A 5,303-nucleotide genomic window follows, 5' to 3' on the forward strand; every position below is an offset into this window, starting at 1 on the left:
CTTCCTTGTTTTTCAAACCTCATTATCTTGGGGAAACCTTCCTTGGCCACCCTGTGCTCTCTTCCCACCCACCACTGGCTTAAGTCTCTGTGATTTTACTGCATGATTTCTCTCTGTTGCTCACCTCCAGTATCATCTGCCTCTTATTATTTATTTATCTGTTCTCACTAGATTATGATCTCTCTGAGAGTAGGGACTGCGTTTTAATCATTGTCGAAGTTTCTATAATGGCTTCTCTTAGTCAGACTGCTTAGGTTAAAATCTCAGCTGCATTACTTGCTATGTTGTCTTGGGAACGCTGAGTCTAGTTCCTCACTTGTAAAATAATGTGGTGTTTTTATCTGCAGCACCTGGCATGCAGAAGGGACCTCAGTAAGGTGTGTGGAATAAATCCATGCAGATGGGCAGAGTTCCCCGGGGTGGGAACCTCTCAGCAGGGGAGTAAGGATGACTCACTATCTTGATTCCTCCTCTCCCCTCCCCTCCCTTGGAGAAGTGCTCAGCTTCCTCTCTAGGACCGTTATGACTTGGGGGTTATAAGGAAAATCTGAAAAATGCAGGCTCTTTTCCTTTTCATGTTTATCCATGTATCGACCTAAGGAATTCAGTTATCTCACAGAACAAAAATTTCTAAAGTGTGTCATTGTTTGACCTTTCTTATGAGGCTGTCTAAACATGGTGCTACTTTAGGACCCAGGTAAAATACAGGATAAATTTGAATTTCAGATAAAAAAACATGTAATTTTTTTAGTATAAGTGTGTTCCGTGCAATATTTGTTTATCTGAAATTCAAGTTTAACTGGGAATCTTTTTTTATTTGCTAAATCTAGCAGCCTTACCTCTGATTGCAAAGTGAAAATGCAGCCCCACTGCAGGGCTAATGTTTTGTAATGTGCACCATCTAGCGGTTACATGAACAAAGAGCACACCAAGAACCATCTCCAAGACAACCTGAAACCGGCATTGCGTGAAAGCTGAAAAGAAACAATTCTGCTTTAATTTAAAAAATTCTTTAAAATTTTTTAACTTACTTCTTTGGATGTGGTGTCTGTGATCAGATCAGCAGCTTAGAGAGTCCAGCGAATATGTGAAATCCCTGGTAAGCCGCCCAGTGTTTAAATAGTAACACTCACCCGGCTGAGGCCTTGGGCTCTGTTAACATGTAAATGTGAATTAAACAGCCTTGTCCTTCATCTATTGTGGTTCCTAGCATTGCTAGTGATTGTTTTACAATAAGCACATGGCACCCAGAAGTATCTATCAAGTGCAGTAAATGTCAGTTGGTGCAATTTTGTAAAACCCAACTGAACCTGTAGGGAGACACAAGAAAGCAGGTATCTCCTATTTATCATTTTACCAAGGCGGTGTGGAGTTAAGTGCAAAAGGGAATCGGCACCTTCCAGTGGGTCTCTGGCTGCTCACTAGAATCACCTGTGCCTTCCCCTTCCTCTCCCCAACCCCCTCCTTCTCGTCTTTTCTTTCTGTTTAAACCATGTGAGTTTATACATCTACATGGTGTTACCTTAAAGTAGTGCATTATGCAATGCCGAAGACTTATTAAGAGACGGGCAATAAAATCAGATTTCACTTTAAAGCTTGAGATACGTTAGGGATAAAATCTCTCATCCTCTGCATATCCACTGAGACAGAGAGGCTCTTCGTTTTATTTTGTTTTGTTTTGTAGACAAGGCTGAAAGGCACAGGAGCTTCCCTATCTCCAGTTTCTGTGGTTCTGTGATTTCATCACGAATACTCATTATGAAACGGTATAGACACTTTGTTTAAAATTTAGCCAGGATAAAAACCCAGAGCTCAATTCGTTCTTTGGAGAGGTTTAAAAATAAGCTAGCGGGTGAGTGGGAATTTGGGGATGAAAATATATTTTCAAATACCATCCAAATTGACAAGGTATTTCTATATAATTGCAACGACAATTGTGATAATAATGAAATAATACCTGCAATTTATGGAGGGTCTCTTAATTGCCAGACATTGATCTGGGTGCTTCCCACACGTTGTCTTTTTGAATTGCCGAAGCAACCCAGCAGGCTAGAGACTATGTTCCCATGTTATACACAAAGAAACTGAGGCTCAGATTTTGTATTTTCTAAGATGACACAGCTGGTAAGTGGCAGGACTGTTTTTCACACCCAGCTTTGTCTGACTGCAAATCTTTTGCTCTTCCTACTCAGATATTCTGCCAAGGCTACGATGCATAGTTCTGCAGAATTCTTTCTCCTCTAAGCTCATGCTTGCAATGGAGAGCTCTCTGCCAAGTCCCTCACATGTCAATGACACTCAATTTCCAGCCACACGGCCTGGTATTTTGAAGTCCTTGAAACCAGATTTCAAAAATTCACTTCCTTTTGGGTGGCTCTAAAAGTCGAAAGTAGTTTTCATTTTTCATGGCACTTACCTTTGAGTAGCTGAATCACCTTGGGAGTCTTACTGGGGCTTCAGGGATGACATTAAAAACTGAATAGTCACACCTCGGAGATATTGTGGGTTCAGTTCAAGATCACCACAATAAAGCAAGTATCGTAATTAAGTGAGTCATTATCTTTTTGCTGGTGGAGGGTCTTGCCTTCAGTTTGTAAAAAATGCAACATCTGTGAAGCGCAATAAAGCAAAACAATACAATGAGATATGCCTGTATCTAAGGCTCTATGGAGCTCCCCTGGGAAGAAGGAACAAAAAAAACTATCAACCATTTATGAGAGGAACAGGTGGAGATATACCAACCCAGAAACAGTGTTTCAGAATCAATCCATTCCTCATGCTTCAAATTCCCTCATGCTGAGATGATGTCATCTCCTCTGGGAAAGCTTCTGTGACCTGCCTCCACCCAGATCCATGAGCTGCTCCCTCCAGGCTCCCACCGCCTTCACACATGCCTCTGTTCTCACTCTCAGCACACTGTATCGGAAGCTGTGGGTTGCGGGGTGTGTATACATACACATCCCTTTCTCTAGACTGTGGGCTCCCAGGCAGAGCAGAGCTGCTCTACACTGGCTCAAGCTTCCTCCACGAGTTTGTGGATATGCAAGAGGAAAGGGTCCCAGGCACATGGAGTGGGCAGTGAGCTAGAATGAGGTACCTTGCAGGGCCTTGCTTGGGGACTCAGGACTGCATGGATTAGTCACTCCAGAGGGTTTTGACAACCTTTATAGTGTTACTGTACAGTAAATCTTGTCCACATCACAGCCTGAGCTTTTTCGGAGCATCCTAGGTTTTCCTGAACATCTTCAGCCTCTTTTCTGTGACTCCATAGCTGGCATAGGACTTAACACATCACATTTATTTTTTAATTCATCAAGTACTTCTTGAGAGCCTGTTAAAGGCCAGGCGCTGGGTGCCGGGGATACAATGGTGAATAAAACTATCATGCTCCTGCCCCCACGGAAAAGAAAGATTTACAGTCACTGGACTGAAATTCTCTCCCCCAATACACCATGAGTTCCTTGATGGTGCAGATTAGGTTGTATTTACTTTTTAACATTTTCACTTTATTTTATTTTTTAGTTTGTTATGTAATTCACACGCCATAAATGCACCCTTTTAAAGAGGACAATTTGGGTTTTTAGTCTATTCACAAGGTTTGCATCTATCACCCTATCTAATAGCAGAGCATTTTCCTTGACACTCCCCCTCCCCAAAAGAAATCCTATACCCATTAGCAATCACTCACCATTGCCCCTTGCCCCAGGCCCTGGCAACCACTAATCTACTTCCTGTTCCGTGGGTTTCCTTTTTCTAGAGATTTCACTTACACGGAATCATGCAGTGTATGGTCTTTTATGTCTGACTTCTTGCACTTAGCATATTATTTCCACGGTTCATCCATAAGGAAGCATATCTCAGTGCTTCATTCCTTTTTATGGTCAATAATATTCCATTAAATAAATATACCACATTTTTTATGCAGTCATCAGTTGCTGTATAGTTATATTTACTTTCGTATTTTGTACTTCAGTATCTTCCTCCCTCCCTTTGCCCTCAAATATTTATTATTCCACACATAGCACATTACAGGCACTGTAATCAAACATCTGAAAAAGGTCCCAGTCTGAGGAAATTGAAAGGCAACATTTTATATATCTTTAAATAAGTGCTTTATTTTAAAAGTCTTAGATTTACAGAAAAGTTGCAAAGATAGTACAGAATTTCCGTATACCCATCACCCAGTTTCCCTTGTTGTTAAAAATCTTACATACTATGGAACGTTCGATCCAACTAAGGAACCAGCATTGTTACATTACTGTTAACTAGACCCTACATTTTATTAAGATTTCACTGGTTTTTCCCTAATGGCCTTTTCTTGTTCCAGGATCCCATTCAGGATACATCGCATTTGATCGTCATGTCTCCTTAGGCTCCTCTGATCTGTGACCGTTTCTCAGGCTTCCCTTGTTTTTGATGACCTTGAGGAGTACTGGTCAGGTTCTTTGTAAATGTCCCTCAGTTGGAGTTGGCCTAATGTTTTCTCATGATTAGACTGGGGTTATGGGTTTTCAGGGGATGGCCACAGAAGAGAATAAAGACATCATTCTAAAATTGCTGTGAGGAGCCCTGAAACTAAGAAGTGAGACCAAATCCGCCAGATTTTTCAGAAAAATCAGAGAAATTTTACTTTTGAGAACTTCAAGTGGTAGAAGTGGTGGATGAACCTTTATCTGATGTATAAACACAACTTGACATTTGTTTTATCTCTCCCCATTGGTTCTAGAGTGTGATGTTGGAACAGTCACACTTTTCTTTTATCTTTCTTGGTATCTATACAAATTTGGAGCTAATGATCTCCAAAGCTTCTTCCCACTGAGATAGCTTATGATCTAAGAGATGATCCTAAGTCCCTTTGACATCCAGCAAATTCCTAAGTTTGGCTCCCCCCTTTCCAATATCAACCCCAAGCTGTTGTATTCAGGTGACATATGCCTCCAAAAAATATGCCCACTTCAATCTCACTTTTATTTTATTTTATTTTTTTAAAATGGTAAGTAGCTTTCTTTCTTTTTCTTTTTTCTTTTTTATGGTGACATTGGTTAATGAAATCCAATAAGTTTACAATCCCACTTTTAATACCTCCCTTGCAGATAAACACACTAAAAGAAAACAAACCCTAGACCTTTGCCGTGTGGATCTCCACTTTGAGGAGCCCAGTGAGCATTCCAGAGCAGCCGTGCCCAGAGCAGGACCCCTGTCCTGGCTGTCCCTGATCCCCTGCTGACACAGCACAAGGGCCAGAGTGATGAGGGTCACAGGAAGATCCACACACCACACAACGCTGGAGACTCTTTAACCCC

At 41.3% G+C, this 5,303-nt stretch overlaps 1 long non-coding RNA gene across 3 annotated transcripts in view; it reads right to left on the reverse strand.

Annotated features, from left to right (window-relative positions):
• LOC107196589 overlaps positions 1–3,237 on the reverse strand; it is a 14,257-nt gene extending 11,020 nt beyond the window's left edge. For all 3 annotated transcript variants that reach the window (XR_001518028.2, XR_001518029.2, XR_003043964.1), the window contains exons 1-3: positions 2,743–3,237; positions 2,417–2,609; positions 1,032–1,152 (exon numbers count right to left, since the gene is read on the reverse strand). This is a non-coding gene — a long non-coding RNA (uncharacterized LOC107196589). The remainder of the gene's footprint in view (positions 1–1,031; positions 1,153–2,416; positions 2,610–2,742) is intronic.
• Positions 3,238–5,303: the final 2,066 nt, after the last annotated feature.

Source organism: Pteropus alecto, unplaced genomic scaffold (genome assembly GCF_000325575.1).
Source record: "Pteropus alecto unplaced genomic scaffold, ASM32557v1 scaffold98, whole genome shotgun sequence".
Lineage (NCBI taxonomy): Eukaryota > Metazoa > Chordata > Mammalia > Chiroptera > Pteropodidae > Pteropus > Pteropus alecto.